Here is a 21,189-nt window from a genome sequence, read left to right on the forward strand (position 1 = left end):
ATTTTCAAATATATTCTCCCATACTGTAGGGATCCTTTTTGTTCTGTTGATAGTGTCTTTTGCTGTACGGAAGCTTTTCAGCTTAATATAGTCCCACTTACTCATTTTTGCTGTTGTTTTCCTTGCCCGGGGGCATATGTTCAAGAAGAGCTCACTCATGTTTATGTCTAAGAGGTTTTTGCCTATGTATTCTTCCAAGAGTTTAATGGTTTCGTGACTTACATTCAGGTCTTTAATCCATTTTGAGTTTACTTTTGTATATGGGGTTAGACAATGGTCCAGTTTCATTCTCCTACATGTAGCTGTCCAGTTTTGCCAGCACCATCTGTTGAAGAGACTGTCATTTCGCCATTGTATGTCCATGGCTCCTTTATCAAATATTAATTGACCATATATGTCTGGGTTAATGTCTGGATTCTCTAGTCTGTTCCATTGGTCTGTGGCTCTGCTCTTGTGCCAGTACCAAATTGTCTTGATTACTATGGCTTTATACTAGAGTTTGAAGTTGGGGAGTGAGATTCCCCCCTACTTTATTCTTCTTTCTCAGGATTGCTTTGGCAATTCGGTGTCTTTACATATGAATTTTTGAATTATTTGTTCCAGTTCATTGAAGAATGTTGCTGGAAGTTTCATAGGGATTGCATCAAATCTGTATATTGCTTTGGGCAGGATGGCCATTTTAACGATATTAATTCTTCCTAGCCCCGAGCATGGGATGAGTTTCCATCTGTTAGTGTCCCGTTTAATTTCTCTTAACAGTGACTTGTAGTTTTCAGAGTATAAGTCTTTCACTTCTTTGGTTAGGTTTATTCCTAGGTTTTTTTTTTTTTTTTTGATGCAATTGTGAATGGAGTTGTTTTCCTGATTTCTCTTTCTGTTGGTTCATTGTTAGTATATAGGAAAGCCACAGATTTCTGTGTGTTGATTTTGTATCCTGCAACTTTGCTGTATTCCGATATCAGTTCTAGTAGTTTTGGGGTGGAGTCTTTAGGGTTTTTTATGTACAGTATCATGTCATCTGCAAATAGTGACAGTTTAACTTCTTCTTTAGCAATCTGGATTCCTTGTATTTCTTTATTTTGTCTGATTGCCGTGGCTAGGACCTCCAGTACTATGTTAAATAACAGTGGAGAGAGTGGGCATCCCTGTCTAGTTCCCGATCTCAGAGGAAATGCTTTCAGCTTCTTGGTGTTCAGTATAATGTTGGCTGTGGGTTTATCCTAGATTTCCTTTATTATGTTGAGGTACTTGCCCTCTATTCCCATTTTGCTGAGAGTTTTTATCATGAATGGATGGTGAACTTTGTCAAATGCTTTTTCAGCATCTATGGAGATGATCACGTGGTTTTTGTCTTTCTTTTTGTTGATGTGGTGGATGATGTTGATGGACTTTCGAATGTTGTACCATCACTGCATCCCTGGGATCAATCCCACTTGGTCATGGTGTATGATCCTTTTGATCTATTTTTGAATTCGGTTTGCTAATATTTTGTTGAGTATTTTTGCATCTACGTTCATTAGGGATATTGGTGTGTAGTTTTCTTTTTTGGTGTGGTCTTTGCCTGGTTTTGGTATTAGGGTGATGTTAGCTTCATAGAATGAGTTTGGGAGTATCCTCTCCTCATCTATTTTTTGGAAAACTTTAAGGAGAATGGGTATTATGTCTTCCCTTTATGTCTGATAATATTCTGAGGTAAATCCATCTGGCCCGGGGGTTTTGTTCTTTGGTAGTTTTTTGATTACCGCTTCAATTTCGTTGCTGGTAATTGGTCTGTTTAGATTTTCTGTTTCTTTCTGGGTCAATCTTGGAAGGTTGTATTTTTCTAGGAAGTTGTCCATTTCTCCTAGGTTTCCCAGTTTGTTAGCATATAGGTTTTCATAGTTTTCTCTAATAATTCTTTGTATTTCTGTGGGGTCCGTCATGATTTTTCCTTTCTCGTTTCTGATACTGTTGATTTGTGTTGACTCTCTTTTCTTCTTTATAAGTCTGGCTAGAGGCTTATCTATTTTGTTTATTTTCTCGAAGAACCAGCTCTTGGTTTCATTGATTTTTGCTATTGTTTTATTCTTCTCAATTTTATTTATTTCTTCTCTGATCTTTATTATGTCCCTCCTTCTTCTGACCTTAGGCCTCATCTGTTCTTCTTTTTCCAATTTTGATAATTGTGACATTAGACCATTCATTTGGGATTGCTCTTCCTTTTTTAAATATGCTTGGATTGCTACATACTTTCCTCTTAAGAATGCTTTTTCTGTGTCCCACAGAAGTTGGGGCTTAGTGTTGTTATTGTCATTTGTTTCCATATATTGCTGGATCTCCATTTTCATTTGGTCATTGATCCATTGATTATTTAGGAGCGTGTTGTTAAGCCTCCATGTGTTTGTGAGCCTCTTTGCTTTCTTTGTACAGTTTATTTCTAGTTTTATGCCTTTGTGGTCTGAGAAGTTGGTTGGTAGGATTTCAATCTTTTGGAATTTTCTGAGGCTCGTTTTGTGGCCTAGTATGTGGTCTATTCTGGAGAATGTTCCATGTGCACTTGAGAAGAATGTATATCCTGTTGCTTTTGGATGTAGAGTTCTATAGATGTCTATTAGGTCCATCTGCTCTACTGTGTTGTTCAGTGCTTCCATGTCCTTACTTATTTTCTGCCCAGTGGATCTATCCTTTGGGGTGAGTGGTGTGTTGAAGTCTCCTAGAATGAATGCATTGCAGTCTATTTCCCCCTTTAGTTCTGTTAGTATTTGTTTCACATATGCTGGTGCTCCTGTGTTGGGTGCATATATATTTAGAATGGTTATATCCTCTTGTTGGACTGAGCCCTTTTTCATTATGTAGTGTCCTTCTTTATCTCTTGTTACTTTCTTTGTTTTGAAGTCTATTTTGTCTGATATTAGTACTGCAACCCCTGCTTTCTTCTCGCTGTTTTTTGCTTGAAATATGTTTTTCCATACCTTGACTTTTAGTCTGTACATGTCTTTGGGTTTGAGGTGGGTTTCTTGTAAGCAGCATATAGATGGGTCTTGCTTTTTTATCCATTCTATTACTCTGTGTCTTTTGATTGGTGCATTCAGCACATTAACATTTAGGGTGACTATTGAAAGATATGTACTTATTGCATTTGCAGGCTTTAAATTCGTGGTTACCAAATGTTCAAGGTTAGCCTCTTTAGTATCTTACTGCCTAACTTAGCTTGCTTATTGAGCTGTTATATACAATGTCTGGAGATTCTTTTCTTCTCTCCCTTCTTATTCCTCCTCCTCGATTCTTCATATTTTGGGTGTTTTGTGCTGTGCTTTTTCTAGGAGTGCTCCCATCTACAGCAGTCCCTGTAAGATGTTCTGTAGAGGTGTTTTGTGGAAAGCAAATTCCCTCAGCTTTTGTTTGTCTGGGAGTTGTTTAATCCCACCGTCATATTTGAATGATAATCGTGCTAGATACAGTATCCTTGGTTCAAGGCCCTTCTGTTTCATTGCATTAAATATATCATGCCATTCTCTTCTGGCCTGTAGGGTTTCTGTCGAGAAATCTGATGTTACCCTGATGGGTTTTCCTTTATAGGTGACCTTTTTCTCTATAGCTGCCTTTAAAACTCTTTCCTTGTCCTTGATCTTTGCCATTTTAATTATTATGTGTCTTGGTGTTGTCCTTCTTGGATCCTTTCTGTTGAGGGTTCTGTGTATTTCCGTAGTCTGTTCGATTATTTCCTCCCCCAGTTTGGGGAAGTTTTCAGCAATTATTTCTTCTAAGATACTTTCCATCTCTTTTCCTCTCTCTTCTTCTTCTGGAACCCCTATAATACGGATATTGTTCCTTTTGGATTGGTCACACAGTTCTCTTAATATTGTTTCATTCCTGGAGATCCTTTTGTCTCTCTCTATGTCAGCTTCTATGCGTTCCTGTTCTCTGGTTTCAATTCCATCAATGGCCTCTTGCATCCTATCCATTCTGCTTATAAACCCTTCCAGAGTTTGTTTCATTCCTGCAATCTCCTTTCTGGCATCTGTGATCTCCCTCCGGACTTCATCCCATTTCTCTTGCATATTTCTCTTCATCTCTGTCAGCATGTTTATGATTCTTATTTTGAATTCTTTTTCAGTAAGACTGGTTAGGTCTTTCTCCTTCTCTGGTGTTGTCTCTGTGATCTTTGTCTGTCTGTAGCTTTGCCTTTTCATGGTGATAGGAATAGTTTGCCGAGCTGTGACGAGTGACGCCTGGAAGAACTTCCTTTCTTGTTGGTTTGTGGCCCTCCTCTCCTGGGAGAACAGCGACCTCTAGTGGCTTGTGCTGCACAGCTGCACGCAGACAGGGTTTCTGCTTCCTGCCCGGCTGCTATGGAGTTTATCTCCACTGTTGCTGTGGGTGTCGCCCGGCTCTTTCCTCTGCTCCAAAGTGGTGGAGTCGCTTTGGAGTGGGAGCGGCTGGGAGTCTATTTATCTCTGTAAGGGGCCTCCCTGCTCCCTGCAGCCCAGGGGTTGGGGTGCCCAGAGATCCCCGGATTCCCTACCTCTGGATTAAGTGTCCCGCCCTGCCCCTTTAAGACTTCCAAAAAGCACCTGCCAAAACAAAACAAGGACCACCAAAAAAAAAAAATTGCTCACGTGCTTTTCTTATGTCCTCCAGCGCCCGGCCTCCGGTGCCCGCTCACTGTTCTTGCTGCCCTGTTTTCCTAGTATCCAGGGTCCTGCACTCTGGCCCGGATGGCTGGGGCTGGGTGTTCGGCAGTCCTGTGCTCTGTCTCCCTCCCACTCTGCCTATTCTTCTCCCGCCTGGAGTTGGGGGGATGGGCGCTCGGCTCCCTCCGGGCCGGGGCTTGTATCTTACCCCCTTTGCGAGGCGCTGGGTTCTCTCAGGTGTGGATGTGGTCTGGATATTGTCCTGTGTCCTCTGGTCTTTATTCTAGGAAGGGTTGTTTTTGTTATATTTTCATAGAGATATGTGGTTTTGGGAGGAGATTTCCGCTTCTCTACTCATGCCACCATCTTCCGCCCCCTCAGCTCTGCATGTTTTTAAGGGTCAGCTGTATTGTTTTCTATTTATATTTATATAAAATTGGTCTTGATCTTGGTTTCTAGCTTTTCTTCTCTTAAGTAATTATTACTACCTCCAAATAACGTGAGCTAGCTCTGATTGGATCTTCTGTAAAACATTTATCATTAATCTATTTGATGATAGAATTTCTATTTCTTAAACAAGGCTCTTACAACTTAGATTGTTTTAATACTATGGTTTCACTGAGTATCCTTTAAATATAGTTGAATACATTGAGTTTTGAGTGTTGAACCAACCTGGCATTCCTGGGATAACCCCAGTTAGTCATAAAATATCACTCTTTTTATATATTTGTAGGTTTGGTTTCCTAATTTTTTTTGAGGATATTTTTCATTTATGTTAACTAAAATATTAGTTTTTAATTGTTTTGTCCTGTGAAATCTTTGTCAGGTTTCTATAAAAATACTGCTGTATACTTCTTAGCTCCTTTCTGTGTCATTGTCAGAAAATTATTCCTGGGCAGAGAGCTAGGGTACAAATGGGACTCCACATATGATTTTACCTGCTTTTAAAAAATTCAGTATTTCATTGTGTTTTGTTCAATGTCTGAAAACATTTGCTTTATTTTTCTACTTTCATAGTTGATTATGGTGGGAGGACTAGTCTGGAATATGGTAGTCACAGAGGGAAGTAGATAATCTCATGGGATATTCTGACATATGACAGGCTGTTATTCTTTTTTGAATAATATATAGGTTCTTCATACATATTTACTCTCTTAGATTTAGTACTATTGTGTTCACATATTTATTAAATTAATGTATAAGAAGTCAAGGGCTGATTATATGTCACCAACAATACCAACTACTGAATGATGTAGGGAGAAGAGCAAAAGAGCCATGCTATTTGACTTCATATGGCCTAGTTAAATGTTAGAACTGGCTTGTAGCATTAAAAAATGTTTATATCTTACTGGATTTAATTGCATTTATAGATTAATTTGGGGGAAAATACCTTTGCAAAGTTTTTTTTTCTGTTCCACAGAGACAATTTCAAATTGCTTTTCCTACTTGAAAAAAGTTCATAAATTCTGTTACTTAAATATAGCACTTGCATATTTCTTATTTAGTTAAACCTTGATATTTTATAGTTTTTGTTGTTATTGTCAATGTGCTATTTCTTTCTTCCCATTACACTATGGTGGATTTGCTGGTATGAAGGAAAGCTCTTTCTGCATGAATCACTTAATGATCTCTCTATAAAAACTTAGTAGTTGTTTCTTTCGGATTTGCCAGGGGGAGCTCATGGTAGCTTCATTTCCATGAAATATGCTCTGCAAAATACTGTTTATTGCTGTGAATTAACATAGTGTCTGTATTAATCTAATTTGAGGAGACTGTACATGCATTTTCTCTGCAAGGATTGGTATTCAGTGTAGTGTGGCCATGAGGGATTTAAAACTCTTTTGGAAAGATCAGACACTTCCTGCTTAGAGTCCCATCTATGCAGCATCATGTCCTATCTTGTGAAACATGAGTAAACATACTCCTGGCATGGGTTCTTAGGACAGGCTTGTTTAACTATGTAAAGCTCCATGGTTAACAAGTTAGATAATTTTCATTGGCAGTGACACTATATGAGAAGCCACACTTCACCATAAAATATATATATTTCATATATCTATCTAAAAAACTCAAACTAACCTTAGTAACATGTATTTTAAATATTTAAATGTTTATAAATACTAAGTCTGATTATCATATTTTTCCAAATAAACAATATAGTTGAAGTGATCAGTAATTGGATGAAAATCATTATTGTATAGTATTCCATTATCTCAAGACACTGTACTTCTTTTTATTTTTAAAATGGATTTTCATATATTCCATTCTTTTTAATTTGAAATTAAAGTATAAGTAACACATAACACATTACTTTTAGGTGTGTGACATGATGGTTGACAGTGGTAAACATTGTGAAATGATCACCACAAAAAGTCTAGTTACCATATGCTCCACACATTTGTGAAAGCTTTCTCTTTCTTTCTTTCCTTCTTTCCTTCTTTCTTTCTTTCTCTTTCTCTCTTTCTTTCCTTCTTTCCTTCTTTCTTTCTCTTTCTCTCTCTCTTTCTTCCTTCCTTCCTTCTTTCTTTCTTTCTCTCTTTCTGTCTTTCCTTCCTTCTCTCTTCTTTCTTTCTTTCTCTCTCTTCTTTCTTTCTTTCTTTCTTTCTCTTTCTCTCTTTCTTCCTTCCTTCCTTCCTTCTTTCTTTCTCTTTCTTTCTTTCTTTCTTTCTTTCTTTCTTTCTTTCTTTCTTTCTTTCTTTCTTTCTTCCTCTCTTTCTCTCTTTCTCTCTCTCTTTCTTTTTTTCTTTCTCTTTCTTCCTTCCTTCCTTCCTTTATTTCTCTTTCTTCCTTCCTTTTCTTTCTCTCTCTCTTTCTTTTCTTTCTCTCTCTTTCATTCTTTCTTTTTCTTTAAATCTTTACAGATCTTTTGTTTTCTATTATTAATGTACAGTTACATGAGCAAAATTATGAATACTAGACTCCCCCCATTATCAAGTTCAGTCACTGTCCATCAGCAGAGTAAGATGCTATAGAATCACTACTTGTCTTCTCTGAGCTATACTGCCTTCCCTATGTCTCCCCCACCTACATTACATGTGCTAATAGTAATGCCCCTTTTCTCCCTTATTCCTCCCTTCTCACCCATCCTCCTCTGTCCCTTTCCCTTTGGTAACTGCTAGTCCATTCTTGGGTTCTGTGAGTCTGCTGCTGTTTTGTTCTATCACTTTATTTTTTTTGTTCTTATGAGTGAAATCACTTGATACTTGTCTTTCTCCACATGTCTTATTTTACTGAGCATAATATGCTCTAGCTCCATCCATGTTGTTGCAAATGATGGGATTTGTTTTTTCTTATGGCTGAATAATATTCCATTCTGTATATGTGCCACATCTTCTTTATCCATTTACTACTGATGGACACTTAGGTTGTTTCCATTTCTTGGCTATTGTAAGTAGTGCTGCAATAAACATAGGGGTGCATATGTCTTTTTCAAACTGGGCTGCTGCATTCTTAGAGTAAATTCTTAGAGTAAAACCCCTGGGTCAAATGGTATTTCTATTTTGAGGTTTTGGAGGAACCTCCATACTGCTTTCCACAATGTTTGAACTAATTTACATTCCCACCAGCAGTGTAGGAGGGTTCCCCTTTCTCCACATCATCACCAACATTTGTTGTTGTTTGTCTTTTGGATGTTGGCCATCTTAATTTGTGTGAGGTGCTATCTCACTGTGGTTTTAATTTTCACTTCTCTGATGATTACGGATGTAGAGCATCTTTTCATGTGCCTGTTGGCCATGTGAATTTCTTCTGCAGGGAAGTGTCTTTTCTCCTCTGCCTATTTGACTTATTTAGGTTCCTGAGATCTTTCTATAATTTAGATGTCAACCCCTTATTGGCTATGTCATTTATGAATATATTCTCCCATACTATAGGATGTCTTTTTGTTCTACTGATGTTGTCCTTTGCTGTACAGAAGTCTTTTAGTTTGATATAGTCACACTTGTTCATTTTTGCTTTTGTTTCCCTTGCCTGGGGAAATATGTTCATGAAGAAGTTACTCATGTTTATGTCCAAGAGATTTTTTCTAAGAGTTTTATGGTTTCATGACTTATGTTCAAATCTTTGATCTATTTTGAGTTTACTTTTGTGTATGGGGTTAGACAATAATCCAGTTTCATTCTGTTACACGTAGCAGTTCAATTTTGCCAATACCAGCTGTTAAAGAGGCTGTCATTTCCTCATTGTATATCCATGGCTCCTTTATTATATATTAATTGACCATATATGGTTGGGTTTATATCTGGGCTCTCTAGTCTGTTCCACTGGTCTATGGGTCTTTTCTTCTTTCCAGTACAAAATTGTCTTGATTACTGTGGCTTTGTAGTAGAGCTTGAAGTCAGGGAGCACAATTCCCCCTGATTTATTCTTCCTTCTCAGATTGCTGTGGCTATTTGGGCTCTTTTGTGGTTCCACATGAATTTTAGAATTATTTGCTCTAGTTCATTGAAGAATGCTGTTGGTATTTTAATAGAGATTGCATTGAATCTGTATGTGGTCTATTCTTGAAAATGTTCCATGTGTGCTTGAGAAGGATGTGTATTCTGTTGCTTTTGAATGGAATGTTCTGTAGATGTCCATTAGGTCCATCTGTTCTAATACGTTGTTCAGTGCCTCTGTCTCTTTGCTTATTTTCCATCTTGTTGATCAGTCCTTTGTAGTGAGTGGTGTGTTGAAGTCTTCTAAAATGAATGCATTGCATTCTGTTTTCTCCTTTAGTTCTGTTTGTATTTGTTTCACATATGTAGGTGATCCTTTGTTGGGTTCATAGATATTTATAGTAGTTATATCATCTTTTTAGATTGACCCTTTTATCATTATGTAATGTCCTTCTTTGCCTTTTATTACTGTCTTTGTTATGAAGTCTATTTTTTCTGATACAAGTACTGCAACTCCTCTTTTTTCTTCCTATTAGTTGCATGAAAGATCTTTTTTCCATCCATTTACTTTCAGTCTGTATATGTCTTTGGGTTTGAAGTGAGTATCTTGTAGGCAGCACATAGACAGTCTTTTTTTTATCCATTCAGTGACTCAGTGTGTTTTGATTGGTGCATTCAGACCATTTACATTTAGGGTGATTATCAATAGGTATGTACTTATTGCCATTGCAGGCTTTAGATTCGTGGTTACCAAAGGTTCAAGGGTAATTCCCTTACTATCTAACAGTCTAGTTTAACTCACTTGTTATGCTATAACAAACACAACCTAATGGTTCTTTTTTTTCCTCCTTTTTCTTCCTCCTCCATTCTTTTATGTTAGGTATCATATTCTGTACTCTTTATCTATACCCTGATTGACTTTGGGGGTAGTTGATTTGGTTTTGCATCTGCTTAGTAATTAATTGTTCTACTTTGTTGTGGTTTTATTTTCCCTGGTGACATCTATTTACCTTAGGAATACATCCATCTATAGCAGTCCCTCTAAAATGCACTGCAGAGGTGGTTTGTGAGAGGTAAATTCTCTCAGCTTTTACTTATCTGAAAATTGTTTAATCCCTCCTTCAAATTTAAACGATAACCTTGCTGGGTAGAGTATTCTTGGTTCAATGCCCTTCTGCTTCATTGCATTAAATATAACCTGCCACTTCCTCTGGTGTGTAAGCTTTCTGTTGAAAAATCTGATGATAGCCTGATGGCTTTTCCTTTGTATGTGATCTTTTTTCTCTCTCTAGCTGCTTTTAAAAGTCTGTCTTCATCCTTGAATTTCCATCTTAAATTCATTCCCAAGTTCTTGAATACTTTTCTGTACCTCCATGAGCATGTTGATGATTTTTATTTTGAACTTTCTTTCAGGAAGATTTGTGAGTTCAGTTTTATTTGGCCCTTTTTCTGGGGTTTGTGAGATTTTGGTTTGAACCAGGCTCCTTTGACATTTCATATTTCTATGTAGCACACTCTATTGCCCAGAAGCTCTAGTCTCGAGCTGCTCAGCCCCTAGAGTAAGGTTGGAGGGTCATAGAGGAGCGGTGCCAGTGCCTGTGGGGAGGAAAGAGCAGTTTCCTGATTCCTGGCTGCTGTGCCTGTTTCCATTGTCAGAGCCAGTGGCCCGAGCACACAGGTGTAAGTGTCTGTGCTTTGCATCTCTAGCTGTTGTAGGCAGGGCCTCCTTCTGACTGCCCTGACTCCAGTGCAGTGACTGCTGGTTTGAAAGCCTGTCCTGGAAGTCCAGGAGGGAGGTGCAGCATGCTGCATGTCACAGTGGGGTCCTCAGAGCTGGATAGCCAGCTAGAGGGATGGAGCACATGAACCTCCTCAAAGTTCCCAACCTTCTGGGCAAAGTGCACCCAGACAACCTTGTCCACCTATTCCTTCTGCCATGCAGCAATGTCCATGCAAACCCCGCCCCTTCAGCAGCTGCCTCGCTGCTAGGAACCCTCTCAGACCACCCACCTTTCCTTTTTCCCAGAGCAGCCAGATGTGGATCCCTGTCCTCCACAAAGGGCTCAATCTCAGTTTCTCAATCACTCCACCTGTCCCAGCACTCCAACCCCACCAACCTCCAGAGCAACACATAATATATGTTTGTGTTCCAAAGAAGACTTCCAGGGCTGGGTGTTCAGCAGTTTGAGGCTTCCAACCCCTCTCTGCTCTGTTTCTCTTCCTCTCATTGGTGAGCTGGGGTGGTGGTAGGGCTTGGGTCCCACCAGATCAAGGCTTCTGTATGTCACCCTGTTTGGTGTGGTCTGCTCTGTTTATGAGGTCTGTATGCAGTCTTGTGCAACCTTCTTTCCTTTTGCTGTTTTAGGGTTACTTGTATTAATATATTTTCATACTATGTGTGGTTTTGGGAGAAGTTCTCTGTCTTACCTCTCACGCTGCCTTCTTGAATCATCCTGTGAAAGCTTTTTTTAAAGGAATTTTATCATCTGCTTTCATAGCAACTTTAAATATGCAATGCATTATTATTGATGGTAGTCATCATGCTACATTACATCCCCATTACTTATTTATTTTATTACTAGAAATTTGTACCATCTGTCCCGTTCACCTACTTCACTCACTCCTTAACCTTCCTCCACTTTGGCAACTATTAATCTGTTCTATATAAGTTTTATTTGGTTTGGTTTTTTGTTTGTTCTGTTTTTGGATTCCACCTATACATCAAATCATATATATTTGTCTCTTTCTGACTTATTTCACTAAGCATAATACTCTCAAAGTCCATCAATGTTATCTCAAGTGGTAAGATGTCATTCTTTTTTATGACTGAGTAGTATTCTACTGCATATATATGCTACATCTTCTTTATCTATACATTTATTACTGGACACTTAGGTGTTTCCATTTCTTGACTGTTATAAATAATACTACGGTGAACATGGGGGTGCAAATATCTTTTTGAAACCGTGTTTTCATTTTCTTTAGAGAAATACCCAGAAGGAGAATGGCTGAATCATGTGGTATTTCTATTTTTACTTTTGGAGGAATCTCCGCACTGTTTTATATAGTGGCTGCACCAATTTACACTCCAACCCACAGTGCAAAAGGGCTTTCATTCCTTTAAGTCCTTATCAACACATTACTTGTCTTTTTGATACTAGCCACTCTGACAGGTATAAGGTAATACCTCACAGGGGTTTTGATTTCCATTTCCCTAACGATTAATAATATTGAACATCTTTTCATGTGCCTGCTGGCCATCTGTATGTCTTCTTTGGGAAAATGTTTATTCAGGTGCTCTGCTCATTTTTAAATCAGACTGTCTGTTTGTTTTGCTACAGAGTTGTGTAATTCATTTTTTGCTACTGAGTTGTGTAAGCTGTTTATATGCCCTGAATATTAACACTTTATCAGGTATGCCATTTGCAAATACTTACTCAGTTAATAGGTAGCTTTTTTATTTTCTTGATGCTGTCCTTCCTCTTTCAGAATCTTCTTAGTTTGACGCAGTTCCATTTGTTTATTTTTGCTTTTGTTGCCTTTGCAGTCAGGTCCAAATATTCATTTCCAAGACTGATGCCAAGGGGCTTACTTTATGTTTTCTTCTAGGAGTTTTATGGTTTCAGGTCTTACATTCAAGTCTTTACGGCATTGTGAGTTAGTTTTGTGTAAGGTAGTTACACTGCTAAGATCCAGTTTCATTCTTTTTCATGTGGCTGTCCAGTTTTCCCAATGCCATCTATTGAAGGGACTGTCCTTCCCCCATTGTGTATTCTTGTCTCCTTTGTTGTAAATTAGTTGACCATACCACATGGGTTTATTTTTGGGCTCTCTGTTCTGTTCTGTTATCTATGTGTCTGCTTTTATGCCACTGTAAAGTATTTTCATCACTATAGATTTGTAATATAGCTTGAAATCAGGGAGTATGATGCCTCCAGTGTTATGGATCTTTCTCAAGATTGCTTTGGCTATTTAGTATCTCTCGTGGTTCCATACAAATTTTGTTTGTTCTATTTCTGGGATAAATGCTACTGGAATTTTGATAAGGATTGTATTAAATCTGTAGATCATTTTCAGTAGTATGGATATTTTTAACAATACTAATTTTTCCAGTGCATGAATTGTGGAATATATTTTCCTATATTTGTGCCTTCTTTAATTTCTTTAATTGATATTTTATAATTTCTAGTGTATAGATTTTAAGTCTTTGAATAATTTTATTCCTTGATATTTCATTGTTTTTGATATAATTATAAATGGGAATTTTTGTTGCTTTTTCTTTCTGATAGTCTGTTCTTAGTATATAAACACACAATGGATTTTTATGTATTGATCTTGGGCCCTGCAACTTTACTGATTTCATATCTCCTAAGAGTTTTTTGATGGAGTGTTTAGTTTTTTTAAAAAATAATATCATGTCCATAGTTGGTTAATATTTCACTTCCATTCCAATTTGAATGCCTTTTATTCCTTTTTTCTGACTAATTGCTCTGGTTAGGATTTCCAAAAGCATGTTGAATAAAAGTGGTGAAGGTGGGCATTCTTGTCTTGTTCCTGATCTTAAATAGAAAGCTTTCAGGTTTTCACTATTGAATATGATGTTAGGTGTGGGTTTGTCATATATAACCATTATTATGTTGATGTGTATTCCATCTGTATACCATTTTCTGGGAGTATTTATAATAAGTGGATGTTGAATTTTGTCCAATGCATTTTCTAAATATATTAAGATGATCATATTATTTTTTTATTTTTAATATTTTTATTAAGGTATGACTGATATACACTCTTATGAAGGTTTCACATGAAAAAACAATGTGGTTACTACATTTACCCATATTATCAAGTCCCCACCCATACCCCACCCAATTCAGTCACTGTCCATCAGTGCAGCAAGTTGCCAGAGATCCACTGTGTCCCTTCTCTGTGATCCTCCACACTAAGGGTACTAAACATAATACCCCTCCGTCTCCTTCTCCCTCCCCACCCGCCCTCATACATCCCTCCCCTTTGGTAATCACTAGTTCATTCTTGGAGTCTCTGAGTCTGCTGCCATTTTGTTCCTTCAGTTTTGCTTCATTGTTATACTCCACAAATGAGGGAAATAATTTGGCATTTGTCTTTCTCTGCCTGGCTTATTTCACTGAGCATAATGTGCACCAGCTCCATTCATGTTGTTGCAAATGGTAGGATTTGTTTCTTTCTTATGGCTGAATAGTATTCCATTGTATATATGTGCCACATCTTCTTTATCCATTCATCTACAGATGGACACTTAGGTTGCTTCCATATCTTGGCTATTGTAAAAAGTGCTGCGATAAACATAGGGGTGCATATGTCTTCTTGAATCTGAGAAGTCGTATTCTTTGGGTAAATTCCAAGGAGTGGGATTCCAGGGTCAAATGGTATTCCTATTTTTAGTTTTTTGAGGAACCTCCATATCGCTTCCCACAATGGTTGAACTAGCTTACATTCCCACCAGCAGTGTAGGAGGGTTCCCCTTTCTCCGCATCCTTGCCAGCATTTGTTGATCTTAGTCTTTTCAATGCTGGCCATCCTTACTGGTATGAGGTGATATCTCATTGTGGTTTTAATTTGCATTTTACTGATGATTAGTGATGTGGAGCATCTTCTCATGTGTCTGTTGGCCATCTGAATTTCTTCATTGGACAACTGTCTCTTCATATCCTCTGCCCATTTTTTAATTGGGTTACTTGCTTTTGTGGTGTTGAGGTGTATAAATTCTTTATATATTTTGGATGTAAACCCTTTGCTGGATATGTCATTTACAAATATATTCTCCCATACTGTTGGATGCCTTTTTGTTTTGTTGATGATGTCCTTCACCATACAAAAACTTTTTAGTTTGATGTAGTGCCATGAATTCATTTTTGCTTTTGTTTCCCTTGCTCGAGGAGATGGGTTCAGGAAGAAGTTGCTCATGCTTATAATCAGGAGATGTTAGCTTATGTTGTCTTCTAAGAGTTTTATGGTTTCATGACTAACATTCAGGTCTTTGATCCACTTTGAGATTACTTTTGTCTGTGGGGCTAAACAATAATCCAGTTTCATTCTCTTGCATGTAGCTGTCCAGTTTTGCCAGCACCAGTTGCTGAGGAGTCTGTCATTTCCCCATTGTATGTCCATAGATCCTTTATTGTATATTAATTGACCATACATGGTTGGGTTTATATCTGGACTCTCTAGTCTGTTCCATTGGTCTATGGGTCTGTTCTTGTGCCAGTAACAAATTGTCTTGATTACTGTGGCTTTGTAGTAGAGCTTGAAGTAAGGGAGCATAATTCCCCCTGCTTTATTCTGCGTCTTCATGACTGCTCTGGCTATTCAAGGTCTTTTGTGGTACCATATGAATTTTAGGATGATTTTCTCTAGTTCGTTGAAGAATGCTGTTGGTATTTTGATAGGAATTGCATTGAATCTATTGATTGCTTTAGGCAGGATGGCCATTTTGATAATATTAATTCTTCCTATCCATGAGCATGGTATGTGTTTCCATTTATTGGTTTCTTCTTTAATTTGTCTAATGAGTGTCTTATAGTTTTCAGAGTATAGGTCTTTCACTTCCTTGGTTAGGTTTATTCCTAGGTATTTTATTCTTTTTGATGCAATTGTGAATGGAATTGTATTCCTGATTTCTCTCTCTGCTAGTTCGTTGTTAGTGTATAGGAATGCCACAGATTTATGTGTATTAATTTTGTATCCTGCAACATTGCTGAATTTACATATTAGATCTAGTAGTTTTGGAGTGGATTTGTTAGGGTTTTTTATGTACAATACCATGTCATCTGCAAACAGGGACATTTTAACTTCTTCCTTGACAATATGGATGCCTTTTATTTCTTTGTGTTGTCTGATTGAAATGGGTAGGACCGCCACTACTATGATCAATAGAAGTGGGGAGAGTGGGCATCCTTGTCTTGTTCCCGATCTTAAAGGAAAAGCTTTCAGCTTCTCACTGTTAAGTATAATTTTGGCTGTGGGTTTGTCATATATGGCCTTTATTATGTTGAGGTACTTTCCCTCTCTGCCCATTTTATTAAGAGTTTTTATCATGAATGGATGTTGAATTTTGTTGTATGATTTTTCAGCATCTATGGAGATGATCATGTGGTTTTTGTCCTTTTTGTTGATGTGGTGGATGATGTTGATGGATTTTCAAATGTTGAACCATCCTTGAATCTCTGGAATAAATCCTGCTTGATCATGATGAATGAACTTTCTGATTTATTTTTGAATTTGGTTTGCATAATGGATGATCTTTCTGATGTATTTATGAATTTGCTTATATCTTCTTGTTGGATTCACAACTTTAATATTATGTAATGTCCTTCCTTGTCTCTTGTTACTTTCTGTTTATTTATTATTATTTTTTTTATTTTGGTATCATTAATCTACAGTTACATGAAGGACATTTTGTTTACTAGGCTCCCCCCTTCACCAAGTCCCCCCCACATCCCCTTTCACAGTCACTGTCCATCAACATAGTAAGATGCTGTAAAATCACTACTTGTCTTCTCTGTGTTGCACAGCCCTCCCCATGCCCCCCAACACTATACATGCTAATCGTAATGCCCCCTTTCTTTTCTTCCTTCCCTTATCCCTCCTTTCCAACCCGTCCTCCCCAGTCCCTTTCCCTTGGGTAACTATTAGTCCATTCTTCACTTCTGTGCTTCTGCAGCTGTTTTGTTCCTTCAGTTTTCTTTTGTTCTTATACTCCAAATATGAATGAGAACATTTGGTACTTGTCTTTCTCCACCTGGCTTATTTCACTGAGCATAATACCCTCTAGCTCCATCCATGTTGTTGTGAATGGTAGGATTTCCTTTTTTCTTATGGCTGAGTTATATTCCATTGTGTATATGTACCACATCTTCTTTATCCATTCATCTACTGATGAGCATTTAGGTTGCTTCCATATCTTGGCTATTGTAAATAGTGCAGCGATAAACATAGGGGTGCATCTGTCTTTTTCAAACTGGAGTGCCGCATTCTTAGGGTAAATTCCTAGAAGTGGAATTCCTGGGTCAAATGGTATTTCTATTTTGAGCATTTTGAGGAACCTCCATACTGCTTTCCACAATGGTTGAACTAATTTACATTCCCACTAGCCGTGTAGGAGGGTTTCCGTTTCTCCACAACCTCGCCAACATTTGTTGTTGTTTGTCTTTTGGATGGTAGCTATCCTTACTGGTGTGAGATGATATCTCATTGTGGTTTAAATTTGCATTTCTCTGATGACAAGCAATGTGGAGCATCTTTTCATGTGTCTGTTGGCCATCTGAATTTCTTCTTTAGAGAACTGTCTATTCAGCTCCTCTGCCCATTTTTTAATTGGATTATTTGCTTTTTGTTTCTTGAGGTGTGTGAGATCTTTATATATTTTGGATGTCAACCCTTTACCGGATCTGTCATTTATGAATATATTCTTCCATACTGTAGGATACCTTTTTGTTCTATTGATGGTGTCCTTTGCTGTACAGAAGCTCTTCAGCTTGATATTGTCCCATTTGTTCAATTTTGTGTTGTTTCCCTTGCCCAGTGAAATATGTTCAAGAAGAGGTCACTCATGTTTATGTCTAAGAGATTTTTGCCTATGCTTTTTTCTAAGAGTTTTATGGTTTCATGACTTACATTCAAGTATTTGATCCATTTCAAATTTACTTTTGTGTATGGGGTTATACAGTGATCCAGTTTCATTCTCTTACATGTAGCTGTCCAGTTATGCCAGCACCATCTGTTGAAGAGACTGTCATTTCCCCATTTGTATGTCCATGGCCCCTTTATCGAATATTAGTTGACCATATATGTTTGAGTTAATGTTTGGAGTATCTATTCTGTTCCATTGGTCTGTGGCTCTGTTCTTGTGCCAGTAACAAATTGTCTTGATTACTGTGTCTTTGTAGTAGAGCTTGAAGTTGGGGAGTGAGATCCCAACCCACTTTATTCTTCCTTCTCAGGATTGCTTTAGCTATTTGGGGTCTTTGGTGTTTCCATATGAATTTTTGAACTCTTTGTTCCAGTTCATTGAAGAAAGCTGTTGGTAATTTGATAGGGATTTCATCGAATCTGTATATTGCTTTGAGCAGGATGGCCATTTTGATGATATTAATTATTCCTAGCCAGGAGCATGGGATGAGTTTCCATTTGTTAGTGACCTCTTTAATTTCTCTTAAGAGTGTCTTATAGTTTTCAGGGTATAGGTCTTTCACTTCCTTGGTTAGGTTTATTCCTAGGTATTTTATTCTTTTTGATGCTATTGCGAATGGAATTGTCTTCCTGATTTCTCTTTCTATTAGTTTATTGTTAGTGTATAGGAAAGACACAGATTTCTGTGTGTTAATTTTGTATCCTGCAACTTTGCTGAATTCAGATATTAGCTCTAGTGGAGTGGAGTCTTTAGGGTTTTTTATGTACAATACCATTTCATCTGCAAATAGTGACAGTTTAACTTCTTCTTTACCAATCTGGATTCCTTGTATTTCTTTGTTTTGTCTAAATGCCATGGCTAGGACCTCCAGTACTGTGCTGCATAACCATAGGGAGAGTGGGCATCTCTGCTTGTTCCTGATTGCAGAGGAAAAGCTTTCAGCTTCTCACTGTTCAGTATGATGTTGGCTGTGGGTTTATTATATATGGCCTTTATTATGTTGATGTTCTTGCCCTCTGTACCTATTTTGTTGAGAGTTTTTATCATGAATGGATGTTGAATTTTGTTGAATGCTTTTTCAGCATCTATGGAGATGATCATGTGGTTTTTATCTTTCTTTTTGTTGATGTGGTGCATGATGTTGATGGATTTTCTAATGTTGTACCCTCCTTGCATCCCTTGAATGAATCCCACTTGGTCATGGTGTATGATCCTTTTGATGTATTTTTGAATTTGGTTTGCTAATATTTTGTTGAGTATTTTTGCATCTATGTTCATCAGGGATATTGTTCTGTAGTTTTAATTTTTGGTGGGGTCTTTGCCTGGTTTTGGTATTAGGGTGATGTTGGCTTCATAGAATGAGTTTGGGAGTATTCCCTCCTCTTCTATATTTTGGAAAACTTTAAGGAGAATGGATATTATCTCTTCTCTGTATGTCTGATAAAATTCCGAGGTAAATCCATCTGGCCCGGGGGTTTTGTTCTTCGGTAGTTTTTTGATTACCGCTTCGATTTTGTTGCTGGTAATTGGTCTGTTTAGATTTTCTGTTTCTTTCTGTATCAGTCTTGGAAGGTTGTATTTTTCTAGGAAGTTGTCCTTTTCTCCTAGGTTTCCCAGCTTGTTAGCATATAGGTTTTCATAGTAGTCCCTAATAATTCTTTGTATTTCTGTGGGGTCCGTCGTGATTTTTCCTTTCTCATTTCTGACTCTGTTGATTAGTGTTGACTCTCTTTTCCTCTTAATAAGTCTGGCTAGAGGCTTATCTATTTTGTTTATTTTCTCGAAGAACCAGCTCTTGGTTTCATTGATTTTTGCTTTTGTTTTATCCTTCTCAATTTTATTTATTTCTTCTCTGATCTTTATCATGTCCCTCCTTCTCCAGATCTTAGGCATCATTTGTTCTTCTTTATCCAATTTCTATAATTGTGACATTAGACCATTCATTTGGGATTGTTCTTCCTTCTTTAAATATGCCTGGATTGCTATATACTTTACTCTTAAGACTGCTTTTGCTGTATCCCACAATAGCTGGGGCTTTGTTTTGTTGTTGTCCGTTTTGATTTGGTCATTGATCCATTGATTATTTAGGAGCGTGTTGTTAAGCTTCCATATTTTTGTGAGCCTTTTTGTTTTCTTTTTTACAGTTTATTTCTAGTTTTATGATTTTGTGGTCTGAAAAGTTGGTTGGTAGGATTTCAATGTTTTGGAATTTACTGAGGCTCTTTTTGTGGCCTTGTATGTGTTCTGTTCTGGAGGATGTTCCATGTGCACTTGAGAAGAATGTGTATCCTGTTGCTTTTGGATGTAGAGTTCTATAGATGTCTATTAGGTCCATCTGTTCTAGTGTGTTGTTCAGGGCCTCTGTGTCCTTACTTATTTTCTGTCTGGTAGATCTGTCCTTTGGAGTGAGTGGTGTGTTGAAGTCTCCGAGAATGAATGCATTGCATTCTATTTCCTTCTTTAATTCTGTTAGTATTTGGTTCACATATGTTGGTGCTCCTGTATTGGGTGCATATATATGTATAATGGTTATATCCTCTTGTTGGAATGAGCCCTTTATCATTATGTAATGTCCTTCTTTATCTTTTGTTCCTTTCTTTATTTTGAAGTCTATTTTTTCTGATACTAGTATTGCAACACGTGCTTTTTTCTCTCTTTTGTTTGCCTGAAATAAGTTTTTTCCTCCTTTGACTTTTAGTCTGTGCGTTTCTTTGGGTTTGAGGTGAGTCTCTTGTATGCAGCATACAGATGGGTCTTGCTTTTTTATCCATTCTATTACTCTGTGTCTTTTGATTATTGCATTCAGTCCATTTACATTTAGGGTGATTATTGAAAGGTATGTACTTATTCCATTGCAGGCTTTAAGTTTGTGGTTACCAAAGGTTCAAAGTTAGCTTCTTTACTATCTTACTGTCTAACTTAACTCATTTATTGAGCTATTATAAATGCGGTATGATGATTCTTTATTTCTCTCCCTTCTTCTTCCTCCTCCTCCCTTCTTCATATGTTGGGTGTTTTGTTCTGTGCTCTTTTTAGGAATGATCCCATCTAGAGCAGTCCCTGTAAGATGCCCTGTAAAGTTGGTTTGTGAGAGGCAAATTCCCTCAACTTTTGCTTCTCTGGGAATTGTTTAATCCCTCCTTCACATTTAAATGATAATCGTGCTGAATACAGTAATCTTGGTTCGAGGCCCTTCTGTTTCATTGGATTAAGTATATCATGCCATTCTCTTCTGGCCTGCAGGGTTTCTGTTGAGAAGTCTGATGATAGCCTGATGGATTTTCCTTTGTAGGTCACCTTTTTTTTCTCTCTGGCTGCCTTTAATAGTTTGTCCTTGTCTTTGATCTTTGCCATTTTAATTATTACGTGTCTTGGTGTTGCCCTCCTTGAATCCCTTGTCATGGGAGTTCTTTGTACCTCTGTGGTCTGAGAGGCCATTTCCTCCCCTAGTTTGGGGAAGTTTTCAGCAATTATTTCTTCAAAGACACTTTCTATCCCTTTTTCGCTCTCTTCTTCTTCTGTTGCCCCTATA

This window comes from Manis pentadactyla, chromosome 1, assembly GCF_030020395.1.
Source record: "Manis pentadactyla isolate mManPen7 chromosome 1, mManPen7.hap1, whole genome shotgun sequence".
Lineage (NCBI taxonomy): Eukaryota > Metazoa > Chordata > Mammalia > Pholidota > Manidae > Manis > Manis pentadactyla.